The sequence below is a fragment of the Pan troglodytes genome, chromosome 8 (assembly GCF_028858775.2).
Source record: "Pan troglodytes isolate AG18354 chromosome 8, NHGRI_mPanTro3-v2.0_pri, whole genome shotgun sequence".
Classification (NCBI taxonomy): domain Eukaryota; kingdom Metazoa; phylum Chordata; class Mammalia; order Primates; family Hominidae; genus Pan; species Pan troglodytes.
In genome coordinates, this window is record NC_072406.2 from 39519867 (window position 1) to 39534212 (window position 14346).

General features: G+C 43.0%; 1 protein-coding gene across 4 annotated transcripts in view; it reads left to right on the top strand.

Annotated features, from left to right (window-relative positions):
- APBB1IP (amyloid beta precursor protein binding family B member 1 interacting protein) overlaps positions 1-14346 on the top strand; it is a 126776-nt gene that overhangs the window by 73442 nt on the left and 38988 nt on the right. The window lies entirely within an intron of this gene.

Genomic DNA, 14346 nt, shown 5'->3' on the forward strand with positions numbered 1-14346 from the left:
CAAAACCTATCTCTCTGTGGTTGTCTCATCCTCTTCTGTCCCTGTTTCTGTGTGGCTATATTAATCCAATATATCTTCATGCACTCACTGTTGGTTCTTCCTGCTTCTTGCTTGAAAGATGCTCTTTTCTTTGTTGTTTGTATTTGGTGCTTATATTTGCTAGGAAAACTAAAAGGACCACCTAGAAAATGTGCAATTTATTGTGATTTTGTTGCAAACAATTTGTGCAAGTAAAAAGCATAAATTTATATTTGTTCTTCTTTTCATATTTGTTCATATTGGTTCTTCATATTTGAAAATGCTTCCTTCAAGTCATGTGTACAAGCATGTCCAGGCTTTTTCCCAACTGTGGCCTCAAGCAACTATAATTGTGTGAGGGTCATTACTTTCTTTTTGAAAATCAAAGAATGTTAAAGGTGAAGAAGTTCCTCTCCATTTTCCAGACACCTTTCCCTTTTACAGGTTAAAAAAAAAAAGTGTCATATCACTAGAGGGAGAATTAGGGCAGCTTCCTTGCGGGAAAATTTCTCCTATAAATGCTATTTTCTGGGTCTTCCCTAGGTTGTATGGTGGCTGACTGACAACACAACAATTAAATAGTATTAAAAGTACAAAGTTTTTCACCCATAACTACCTTCAATGCCATGCTTTTTTCTTTTTTTTTTTTCTTTTTTTTTTTTTGTTAGACAAAGTCTTGCTCTGTTGCCAGGCTGGAGTGCAGTGGTGCAATCTCGGCTCACTGAAACCTCTGCCTCCCGGGTTCAGGTGATTCCCCTGCCTCAGCCTCCCAAGTAGCTGGGACTACAGGCGCATGATACCACCCCCGGCTAATTTTTTTTTTTTTTTTTTTTTGTATTTTAGTAGAGATGGGGTTTCACCGTGTTGGCCAGGATGATCTTGATCTCCTGACCTCGTGATCCGCCCGCCTTGGCCTCCCAAAGTGCTGGGATTACAGGTGTGAGCCACTGCACCCAGCCCAATGGCATGCTTTAACAACTGCATTAGTGAGGGTACCATCTAAGTTGCTGTAGCAAAGAGACTCTTAAATCAGTGGTTCAAACAAGCTACAAGCTTATTTCTCTGTCATGCACTGGTCCAGCCACAGGTAGATAGACCTAGCAGAATGGCTCTGCCATTTTCAATATGTGGTTTCCATCTTTGGTTCCATGTTAGCTTTTCCGCCTTGCCATTTTCCAGTCCATATGAAGTGAGGGAAGAGCCGGGGAAATGCACATTCAGATTTATGCTTCCGTCCCATTGGCCAGAAATTAGTTCCATAATGACACTGAGCTACAAGAAAAGCTGAGAAATGTAGTGTCTATCTGAACAACCATATGCACAGCTAAAACTAGGGAGTTACATTCAGGGCCACCACTTTGCATAACTCCTCCATGAGGCACCTTTCCTCTTGAATCTATAAAAATAATGCCCAAGAGTCATGCAACATGGCTATGCTATTGTATAACTAAGAGAAGGAATAGCTATTGTATAACTAAGATTAGCCATGGTGGGAGAGCCGGAGATTACCTCCATACCCCTTTAGGCTGGATCAGAGATTACCTCCATACCCCTTTAGGCTGGATCAGAGATTACCTCCATATCCCATTAGGCTGGATCAGAGATTATCTCCATACCCGTTTAGGCTGGATTAGGGATTACCTCCATATCCCTTTAGGCTGGATCTAGAAACCAAGTTGACACCAGGGAGATTAACAGAGGAAAGTATACACATTTTTATCAGTTTTACGTCTACATGGGGATCTTCACAAGAGTCAAGTCTAAAGAAGTGGCCGAGGCAAGATGCTTCTATACTTTTTAAACAAATAATAAATTTGAAAAAAAAAAGACAGAACAAAGGGAACCTGGCTAGGGGCAGTAAAGTTTCTAGGGGAGTGTAAACCAGAAAGTGTCTGTGACAGGTCTCAATCAGTTTAGAAGTTTCTTTTGCCAAGGCTTAAGGACATGCCCAGAAGAAAACAAACAAACAAACAAACAGAATCACAGAAACAGTCTGTGGTCTGTGCCCTTTTCCAAAGATGAATTTGAGGGCTTCAATATTTAAAGGGGATGCCAGGCACGGTGGCTCCTGCCTGTAATCCAGCACTTTGGGAGGCTGAGGCAGGCGGATCACTTGAGGTCAGGAGTTTGACCAACATAGAGAAACCCCATCTCTACTAAAAATATAAAACTTAGCTGGGCATGGTGGTGGGCTCCTGTAATCTCAGCTACTTGGGAGGCTGAGGAAGGGAGAATTGCTTGGACCCAGGAGGCAGAGGATGCAGTAAGCCAAGATAGCACCACTGCACTTCAACCTGGGTGACAGAGCAAGACTCCATCTCAAAAAAAAAAAAAAAAAAAAAAAAAGTAAAGCGGAAAAGTCAAGGAGGGGAAAGAGGGAGGGGTGTGGTAACGCACACATTGCAAGAGAAAAGGAGCAGGTAGGGGAAGAGTGAATGGCTGTATTCCTCTCGCACTCAGTAAGTTGGAACTTCACAGAAGATAAGATGAACATAGAGTTGCTCCCTGTGGAGATATTTAACCTTTTATTTGTAGCTGTCTGTTTAGGAACAAAAGGGAAGGCAGCGTCTTGCATGACTCAGCTTTCAGCTTACTTTATTCCTTTTGGCAGCGTGGACTGGGGTCCTGCGTTTTTATTTTCCTTTCACTAGAGGGCATCACCAGAAGATATACGGGGGGAGATAAGGGTTACTTTATCTATAGTGGAAGATAAGGATTCCTTTGTTGAGTATATTTATTCAGCTCCTTTGCAGCCCCGTTCCCAGTCTCTGGTGATAAGGGCTATTTTCTCGCCCCGAAATGCTGAGTGCTCCCCTCCCAGAGGAATCTTGATGGCTTGCTGCCTGCAGGAAGAGGAGGTCGGCTCACCCTTTCTGGAACCGCAGTTTCTCCAATGTTTTCAACTAGAAGTAATCAGTGCACCAATCTAGCATTTTTGGGGATGGCATGTCTTTCAGTCCTTCAGTGGGCATCTGCAGTTTGCCATGGTAACTAATGAACTAGTGCACATATCATAATGGTACACTCTGAATTTTTACACAGTGAACCAACCCATGTAATTACCACCCACATGAAGATAGCAGAGCATTCAGGGAGTTGCAGCGGCCTTCCTCCTGGCCCTTCCCAGTCCTTACTACCCATTACAAAGGTCGTCATGATTCTAGCCTCTATCTCCTTAGCATTTCCTCTTTTTGAACCTTATATATGAAATGGAATTATATCACAGTACTTCTTTCTTTTTGAGACAGGGTCTTGCTCTGTTGCCCAGCCAGATCTTGCAGTGGCACGATCATGGCTCACTGCAACCTCCACCTTGCAGGCTGAAGTAAGCCTCCCGCCTCAGCCACCAGAGTAGCCGGAAACACAGGCACAGGCCATCACACCCGGCCAAGTTTTGTTTTTGTTTTTTTGAGAGACAGGCTCTCACCATGTTGCCCAGGTTGATTTTGTTTAGCTTTGCTTTGGCTCAACTCTCATTCATGCTATTGCCCATAGCACTAGCTTATTCTTTTTCACTGTTAGAATTCCATTGTGTGACTATACCAAAACCTATTTATCCATTGTCTTGCTGATGGATATTTGACTTGTTTCTAGCGTGGGGCTTTAACAAGTAATGCTGTTGGGAGCATTCTTATACAGTACATGTCTTTTGTTGGACATGTGTAGACATTTCTCTTGCATATATACCTATAGGTGCAATTGCTGGACCACAGGTTGTGCAGATGCTTAGTTTTATTTTTTTATTTTATTTCATTTTTGGGATTGACTCTTGCTCTGTCACCCAGGCTGGAGTACAGTGGTGCAATCTAGGCTCACTGCAACTTCTGCCTCCTGGGTTCAAACGATTCTCCTGTCTCAGCCTCCTGCACAGCTGGGATCACAGGCAACCACCACCATGCCTGGCTAATTTTTGTATTTTTAGTAGAGGCAGGGTTTCACCATGTTGGCCAGACTGGTCTTGAGCTCCACCTCATGTGATCTGCCTGCCTCAGCCTCCCAAAGTGCTGGGATTACAGGCATGAGCCACTGCACCCAGCCTATTTTTTTTTTTTAAAGAGTCCTTCTGTCACCCAGGCTGGAATGCAGTGACACAATCTCAGCTCACTGCAACCTCCACCTCCCTGGCTCAAGTGATTCTCGTGCCTCAGCCTCCCGAGTAGCTGGGACTACAGGCATTCACCACCACACCTGGCTAGTTTTGGTATTTTTAGTAGGGACGGGGTTTCACCATGTTGGCCAGGCTGGTAATATGTTTAGTTATAGTAGATACTGCCAAGCAGCTTCCACACAGATTCTATGACTCAGCCTCCCATTAACATTGTATGAGAATTCCTGTTTTTCCAGATCCTTGATAGCCTTTGGTGTTACCATTAATTTTTAAATTTTATCCATTCTAGGGGTTTGTAGTGGCATCTTCTGTGGTTTTAAGTTGAATTTTCCTGATGCCAGTGATTGTAGCATCTTGTCAAATGTTTATTATCCATTTGAATACCCACTTTTGTGAAGTGCCTGCTCAAATCCTTTGCCATGATTCCCAGTCTCTCACCCTAGACTAAGCATCAACAAATGCCCTGAGGGGAAGTGTGGCTTTCTGGAGACCTGAACACCACTTTATGGTTCATTTCTGTCTTAGATCTTGACCTCTTGCATCCTAATTGCTTCAATAGCTCTCTAATGCCTTCACACAGATTTTTTATTAAATCCAGCATTTCTAGCTGTTTTGTCTACAGCAAGCTACTTGTATTGGGCCATTCTCACACTGCTATAAAGAAATACCTGAGACTAGGTAATTTATAAAGAAAAGAGGTTTATTTGGGAGGCTGAGGCGGGTGGATCACCTAAGATCAGGAGTTCGAGACCAGCCCGGCCAACGTGATGAAACCCTGTCTCTACTAAAAATACAAAAATTAGCCAGACATGGTGGGGGTGGGGTGGGGTGGGGGGCATCTGTAATCTCAGCTACTAGGGAGTCTGAGGCAGGAGAATCACTTGAACCCAGGAGACAGAGGTTGCAGTGAGCCAAGATTGTGCCACTGCACTCCAGCCTGGGCAACAAGAGCAAAACTCCATCTCAAAAAGAAAAAAAGAAAAGAGGTTTAATGGGCTCATGGTTCTGCAAGCTGTACAGGAAGCATGGTGGCATCTGCTTCTGGGGAGGCCTCAGGAAACTTTCAATCATGGCAGAGGGTAAAGTGGAAGGAGAGTGAGCACCTCACATGGCTGGGGCAGGAGGAAGAGAGAGAAGGGGCATGCAACATGCTTTTAAACAACCAGATCTCCTAAGAACTCTATCATGAGACAGCACTAAGGACATGGTGCTAAACTGTTAGAAATTGCCTCCCACCAGGCCCGACTTCCAACACTGGGGATTACAATTAGAGATGAAATTTGGGCCAGGCCATGAATCCAAACCATTACTACTGTACCATAGCGGGAAGCAGAAATTCTCCTCATGAATTATTTTGCACAAGAATATGTTCTTAAAAGCCAACTTTTATACATTCTCCTAATCTACAATCAAATTTAAAGACCAAAATTGAAGTGGAGGCAATTTTGAAGTGGCCAATTTTAAGTAAATGTATTTCCATTTTCTCAGTGTTTGAATCTATCTTCTGGCCAGTGCTCTGCATACATAGTGGCTTCTGCCTGCTGACCTTAGAGTGAGAGAAGCAGGCTGTGACCATTCTCATTGATGTCATGGCTCCTAAAAGGGAGGCTTTGTAATTTTGAAATACCTAAAGTCTTCTTGTCTAAGCCCTGTGCTAATACCCTTTGATTGTTTAAAGCTGGGCACAGTGGCTCGTGCCTGTAATTCCAGATGCTTAATTAGGAAGGAATTCCAAAAGGACTTTGAGAGGACAAGGCAAGGGAATTGCTTGAGCACAAGATGTCAAGACCAGCCTGGGCAACATGGTTGTTATAAAAGTGAGCTCAGCTTGCTCTTGCTGCCTTTTTCATGCCTGCTTACTTGCTTTCTGCTTTTCCACCATGTTATGACACAGTATGAAAGCCCTCCTCAGAAGCTTCCACCATGTCCTTGGACTTTCCAACCTCCAGAACCATGAACCAAATAAACTTATTTTCCTTATAAATTAACCACTGTCTGGTATTCTGCTATAGCAACAGAAAACAGACTAAGACAGATTAATACTTATTTGCAGCTTAATTAAGAAAGAGCTTACCTGGCCCAGAATATCAGTTTTTCTGGAAAATTATCAAACTGTAAAAAACTCTTTAAAATTTCATTCTTAAAGTACCAATACTGAAGTCTTCAATACTTAACAGAGGTCTTTTACAAATTATTTGTCTTGGGGGATAGTGCCTGGGAGAGGCAAGAAAGTGAATGCAGAGGGAGGCTTTGAGCTCCATTTTCAGAAGCAATAATAAGTAAGAATTCGGAGACATTAGTGATATGCTTGTGCAGGCATAATTGCTAGGCATCCATTTCCACTGGTGACTGGAAAAGTGGCTTCACACACCTGGGTTTCAAATGTCACCTGCTGTGTGATCTTGGTGTGCTCTTTGACAACACTTAAATTCACTTCTCAGTTTGTAAAATGGTTGATGCTGCTGTACTTCCTACCTCACAAAATCAAATACAGCATGAAAACCACTTGCCACATTGTGAAGTTATGCATTAAAGTAAAGTGGTTTGATCTCAACTGAAATTCAGCAATCATCTACAGTAAAGTTCTGTATAATAGATTATCTATAATAAATGAATATAGAGAAACTAAACTCTGCAAATTTGTGAACAGAAAGATGCTTAATTAGGAAGGAATTCCAAAAGGATAACTTGTCTACATTTGGGGAGGCAATAGGAGATCACCCCATTTTAAATGAGAGAAAACAGAGTAACTCTTAATGAATTCTTCTGATGGCTGCTGTTATGCACTGTTCCATTTGAAAGTAACTTATCAGCTTTTTGGAACAGTCTGTGTTTTAGCTTCACTCCCAAGAGGTGGGAGCCAAGTATGAGTCTAACTATTGAGATTTGGTGAGGGTGCAAGACCATCATTGGTTCTCCAGAGCCACTGCTGAAAGCTGAGTGCACAGACACTGTTAGCTCCTGCCATCAACTGTCAGTGGTGATCCTTGGGTATAAGAACAGATATTGCTCTAATTAGAATTTTTTCAGATTACTGAAAAAGGACCCAGAGGCATCTCATTGGAATGAAAGATAGGAAGTACAGTCAGGCCTCCCAGGGACTGGTGCAGGGGTTGGAGCGTTGCTGGGATCATGATGGCAAGCATCTTGGTCCCAGCCCTCCCTTGGGTCTCCATCTCTCTCTGTCACTCTCTGTCCCTGTGCACAGCTGTGTCATTCTTCTTCCCTTTGGTGGACTTCCTTCCTCAGCTTACTTATCTGTTCCCACATAGCCCCTATAGCCAACCTCAGACGATGGCTGCCTCTATAAATGGATCTCAAACTTTGTGCTTGCGTAACCCTAGAAGAAGTTTGAAAAACCGTGTGCCACCTCACACATTTGTTTGTTGACATCTAAATTTTTTCATCACAAGTTTATTTATTAAGTATTATTATTTTTTGAGATGGAGTCTTGCTTTGTCACCCAGGCTAGAGTGTAGTGGCATGATTACGACTCACTGCAACCTCTGCCTCCCAGGTTCAAGTGATTCTCCTGCCTCAGTCTCCTGAGTAGCTGGGATTACAGGCATGCGCCACCATGCCCAGCTAATTTTTGTATTTTTAGTAGAAATGGGGTTTCACCATGTTGGCCAGACTGGTCTTGAACTCCTGACCTCACGTAATCTGCCCACCTCTGCCTCCCAAAGTGCTGATATTACAGGCATGAGCCACTGCACCCAGCCTACAAGTTTAAATAGATACGAAGAATGCCATGTCCAACATATTTTGAATGTTGACAGTTTAAAAAAACTATTCAATGGAATCTAAATACAGTTCCATGACAATTTGATTCCCACCATCATCTTTTTAAGAAGCACATGAATAAGTTTTTATTTTTTTATAGACTTTCTTTTTAGAACAGTTAGATTCACAGTCAAATTGGACAGAAATAGAAAGAGTGCCTATATATCCCCTGCCTTCACACACACACAGCTTCCCCCACTATCAACACCCCCCACCAGCATGGCACATTTGTCACAGTTGATGAATCTACATTGACACGTTATTATCACCCAAAGTCCATAATTGACATTAATCTTCACTTTTGGTGATGTACAGTAAGCTTTTTTCAACATTTGGGACATTTTATATTGTTCCTTTTTTTTCCCTTTGAACTGTTCTCATTTCATTTTCTCCACAAAGATTTATCCTATTGTAATATATTGATATGCTGAAAAGTCTTTTATTATTCTCTGTCCCATACTCCTCTTCAACTAATTATGTTTATAAATTGATGGGTGAGCTTTTCTTTTCTGTCACCATAGGACACTTAAGGGTTAAAAAATCACAGTTGACCAAAACAACATAGAAACCTTTTTTTATTATAAATGTTGATATTAATTAAACATAAAAAACAAAAATGGGAGGCCAGGCACAGTGGCTCACACCTGTAATCCCAGTACTTTGGATCACGTGAGGTCAGGAGTTCAAGACTAGCCTGGCCAACATGATGAAACCCTGTCTCTACTAATAATACAAAAAAAAAATTAGCTGGGCATGGTGGCACACACCTGTAATCCCAGCTACTCAGGAGGCTGAGGCAGGAGAATTGCTTGAACCCGGGAGGTGGAGGTTGCAGTGAGCCAACATCGCGCCATTGCACTCCAGCCTGGGTGACAAGAGTGAAATGAAACTCCATCTCCAAAAAAAAAAAAAAAAAAAACCAAGAAAAAATAAATGGGGAGGGACATCTCTTAATGTTAGAAATAGATTAGATGGAGCCATTTTCCCCCTGGTTAATTCCAGGATCAAAGGATGAATTTCCATATCAATTACATTCCAGTTTTTTGTTTTTACAGATGTTGAGTACTTTCTACATTGAGAAACCTTGTTCACATAAATAAGTAGATGGGAACAGAAGAATGTCATTCAATTCTTTGAACTCCTTCCAAGGTACTAGCCAAAAGCCACAGGAGGATCAATGATGGTTCTTTTCATCCATTAGCTGACCAGATAATTAGTACCTTCTATTATGTTGAAAGCAAAGAATTAGAATCCGCATGACTTCCAAAAGGATTTGTGATGAGTCTTCTTCTTTCTCTGCACTGGTGTTTCAAGTTGTCCTTTTGTTTAGGGCCTTTGAGCCTTACCCTGGGGCAGTAAGATTCTGTGTGGGTGCAGGTGCGATTTTCCTTTGTAACATGCGAAAAGGCAATTGTGAAAGGGGCCGTCCATTCTCAGGCAGGTCCGCTTTAGAAAATGGTACACTTCAAGACTGAGGATGTGACAATTTGCACAGCATGCTCTTGGAGGGGCTTCATGTAATTATAGGACATGGAGGGGCGGGGGGACACAGTTGAAAGACCCTTGGCCAAGGCCAGCCACAGTGGCTCACATCTGTAATCTCAGCATTTTGGGAGGCCAAGGTGGGAGGATCACTTGAGGCTAGGAGTTCAACACCAGCCTGGAAACACAGGAGACCTCATCTCTTTAAAATAATATATATATATAAATAAATTTCTTAAAAAAAGGAAGACCCTGGCCTTGAATGGTGGCTCACTATGAGTGGCTCAAGCTCCCCCATGGTTAACTGTCCTCTGCTTTACAAAGCCATTGTGCCTATTATGAAATAATAATTTATGTCATCATTTCTCATCTTCAACAGTCAATAGGCCCTAGGTGGATGCCAGCGCTCAGAACACAGTGCCCCTAAACTAAGGCACCGTGGCATGCTGAGTACTTTAAACCGAAGGAGATTAGAAGGACCTTCTAAGAAGCCAGACGATCTCTGTGACCTTCTCCCACCCTCCTTTCTCCTTCCCGCATTTATCCCCTGAAGCAGGTTATAGAAACTCAACTTCTTCTCCCCAAAGCAAGCCACGAAACCTAGAACGATCACTCTCTGACCTCCTCCCTTTGCCCCTGGAAGGTCCTCCTGTGGCAAGCGTCCTGCCCCATACCCGGGGGGTAAAGAGTGTCACACAGAGACACAGAAACAAATCCAAATAAACAGGCCTCGCTGAGCTCCCCCAGTTTATTGCCATTAGATCATGTTTCTCCGTAATTACCCACTTCTTTCATCAGATTGATGATGAAAAAAAAAAAACAACAAATTATGACAAAATATTTAAAGAGGGTTATTCTGAGCCAATATGAGTGATTGAGCTCCGATTACACAGTCTCAGGAGGTCCTGAAAAAGTATGCCCCTGGCAGTTGGCTTGCAGTTTGGTTTCATACATTTCAGGGAGACAGGAATTGCAGATAAAATCATAAATCAATATGTGGAAGGCATGCATTGGTTCCCAAAAAGGCAGGGCATCTCAAAGCAGAGACTTACATGTCATAGGTGGATTTTAGGGATTCTTGAGTTAGCAATTGGTTGAAAGAACTGAGCTTTGTCTAAAGACTTGAAGTCAACAGAAAGGAATGCCTAAGTGAAGATAAGGAGGTCTGCTGTCTCTTATGTGATACTGTAACAGAATCAGGTTGGAAAGTAAGCTACACTCTACAGGGTTAATTAAAAACCTGTTTCACGAGATTTTGTGGTTTATAGGGTATGACTCCCCTGGCCCTTAGGAAGGAATTTGGGCAAGATTGCATATAATCTATGCATTTCTTTCTTTTTCTTTTTCTTTTTTTTTTTTTTTTTAAAAAAAAAAAAGGAATCCTGGCAAGAGAAAAAAAAGTCAGGCACAGTGGCTCACACCTGTAATCCCAGCACTTTGGGAGGTAGGAGGATCACTTGAGCCCAGGAGTTTGAGACCAGACTGGGCAATATGTGAGACCTCATCTCTATAAAAAAATTAAAAATTAGCTGGGCGGGGTGACACATCCCTGTAGTCCCAGCCACTCAAGATGCTAAGGTGGGAGGATCACTTGAGCCTAGAAGGTCGAGGCTGCAGTGGGCCGTGATCATGCCATTGCACTCCAGCCTGGGTGACAGAGTGAGATCTGTCTAAAAAAGAAAAAAAGAAAGCTCAGAGTTCAGTCTTCAACTTAGCATACAAATACATAGTTTGCTTCTTTGGGTCTTGATTTCTGAAGGCTCCAATGTCACGTAAAACTTTGGTTAGATGAATTTGTGTTGCTTTTCTCTTGTTACTCTCTCTCTTGTTCTAGGGGTATCAGCCATGACCTCTGCAATGGGTGAGGAAAAGGTAAAACTTTTTCTCCCCTACAGAGACTCTCCTGCACAGGGGATGTGGTCTCTTTTGGGAAAGTGGGCCGGGGCAGAAGAACAGTATTATCCTCGTAAAGGCAGCTTTAGTTTAGAAGCCTACTGTACAAAAATCAGCGACGTTGCCTGTGTAGGGGAGAAAGAGCTGTTTTCTAACCCATTGCTAGGTTTATGGCTGAGGTCGCTATTGCAAAAGACAGATTAACAACAACAAAAAAAGCACAGAAATTTATTTAATGTAAGTAACACAGGAGCTTTCAGAAATGAAGATCTGAAGAAACAGGAAGAAGTGGGTATTTTTGTGGACAGTCATGCAGAAGTGTGATTGCAGGACAAAAGTGTATGATCTAATGGAAATAAACTGAGGGAAACTTGGCAAGGCCTGTTCCAATTCTTCTCTGGGTCCCTGTGTCTTCAGAGACACGGACATTCCTTTCCTCTGGGTATAGGGTGGGCGCCTGTCTCACAAGGATCTTGTGACTTACTTTAGAGAAAGGTCAGAGGATTCTTTTAAGACCTGCTTCAGAGAAGGACAGGAAAAGGTGAGAGGGACCTTCCTGCTTCTGCTGTTTTCTCAAATGACAAGGTGCCATAGTTTGGGATAGCGTGTCCTAAACCCTGTCACCTGAAACCAAAATAGAGATCTGAGAAATGAGGGCTGAGTATGAACATGGAAAATCATTCTGGTATTAACGTAAGCCATTCTTATTGCTAGAAGCTCTAAGAATCTCTTTTTCAGAAAAGGAATTGGTAAAGTCAGTTCATGTAAGGCACAACCTTACATAAGGTAAAGTCAGTTCACGTAAGGCGCAACCTTACATGAGATAAAGTCAGTTCATGTAAGATTGTGCCTCAAGTAAGTTCCTCAAATAAGTTCCTTACTATGCTACTTTTTATTTATTCTAATAACTTTCTTTTGCTAACTTAAAAATAATATCTGGCCAGGCGTGGTGGCTCACGCCTGTAATCCCAGCACTTTGGGAGGCCGAGGCAGGCAGATCACGAAGTCAGGAGATCAAGACCATCCTGGCCAACATGGTGAAACCCTGTCTCTACTAAAAATACAAAAACAAGTCGTGCATGGCGGCGTGTGCCTGTAGTCCCAGCTACTGGGGAGGCTGAGGCAGGAGAATTGCTTGAACCCGGGAGGCGGAAGTTGGGGTGAGCCGAGATCACACCATTGCACTCCAGCCTGGGCAACAGAGTGAGACTCTGTCTCAAAATAATAGTAATAATAATATCAATTTATCATAAAAGGAAAAGTTGGAAAATTCAGAAAAATATAAGGAAGGAAATCTAAATCACCCATAATCTCACTCTTTAACAATAATCACTATTGATATTTTAGGCAACTTTTATTCCACAGATTATTCTGTTTCTTAACTGAAATTTGATGATGATTATACTCTACTGGTGGCTGCATGAGTGAGGAGCAGAGACAGAAACACAACTTCTTTTCCCAGGTGTAGAAGTGTCTCAGCCACAGCCTGGCAGCTACTGTGGGAGAAAAGTATTAATGCCTTGTGGCATCATTCTTCCATTCCCTTCCAGCCTCCCTCAGCCCACCAAGGGCAGTCTCTGACCATCCAGGACCAGGTGTGGTTAGAAGGAAAGTTATATAGTAATCACCTTTATGGTCCCCAGCATGGGCTAATGTGTTAAAGGAAGGTCTACCCATGACTTCGGTGCCCTGGATCCTCTCACCAGCCAGTGTGGGCGTGTGTGATTAGTCAGTGTATTGATGCATGAAAGGCAACCTTAGAGGCCAGGCATGGTGGCTCACACCTGTAATCCCAACACTTTGGGAGGCAGAGCAGGAGGATCACTTGAAATCTGGAATTCAAGACCAGCCTGGAAAACATAGTGAGATCCCAGTTTCTGCAAAAATCAAACAATTAGCTGGGTGTAATGGCGTGCACTTGTGGTCCCAGCTACTCAAGAGGCTGAGGTGGGAGGATCATTTGAGTTCAGGAGTTCAAGGCTGCAGTGAGCTATGATCCACTGCACTCCAGCCTGGGCAACAGAGCAATACCTTGTCTCAAAAAAAAAAAAAAAAAAAAGAAAAGAAAAAAATACTATCTCAGAATCCCACTGGTTTGCAGAAACAGACATTTCCTCTCTCCAGGGTCTGCAGGTTCCCTGTCCTTAGCTCCAGAGTATGACTTAGACTTAGATTCAGGTAGGTCCATGTCTTTTTTTTTTTTTTTTTTTTTGAGATGGAGTTTTGCTCCTGTGGCCCAGGCTGGAGTGCAATGGCACGATCTCAGCTCACTGCAACCTCTGCCTCCTGGGTTCAAGCGATTCTGCTGCCTCAGCCTCCCAAGTAGCTAAGATTACAGGCATGTGCCACCAGGCCCGGCTAATTTTGCATATTTAGTAGAGATGGGGTTTCACCATCTTGGCCAGGCTGGTCTCGAACTCCTGACCTCAGGTGATCCAACAGCCTTGGCCTCTCAAAATGCTGGGATTACAAGCATGAGCCGCCGCACCTGGCCCCACGCCTCTCTTATTGTCCCTGGATAGCACAGAACTCTGACATATTCTTCCCACGGTCAATGGGAAGAGTACAGGCAAATGACAGAAACACACTCTGCACCTCAAGCTCTCTGCTTAGAATCCATGCATCGTCCCATCTGCCACATTCTTTTGGTCAAAGCAAGTCACATGGCCAAACCCAACGTAAGTGAAGCAAGGAAATAAGCTTCACCCATTCTGGGGGAAGTTACTGCCCAGTCACCTGACAGCGAGCAGAGAACTGGGAGCGATGGTCTGATCTTCACTCAGTGAACTGCATTAACCCCATAGCTCTAGCCTGACTGGCTGCTCACTAGTGCTCCAAAGACACCTCTGTGCCTTTGTGCATGCTTGTTCTCCTCCCTGGAAATCTATTCTCATTCTTTTTTTCCCTACCAGAACATTGAACAGCTTTCAAGGCCTCGTTCAAACTTTGACCCCCTCTGTAAAGTTTTTCTTGACCATCTCAGTCCATAGTAATTTCTTCCTTCCTGAAAATCTCTAGACTGTGGCTCATTTTGAATTTTTATAGTCTCTTATATCTTCCCC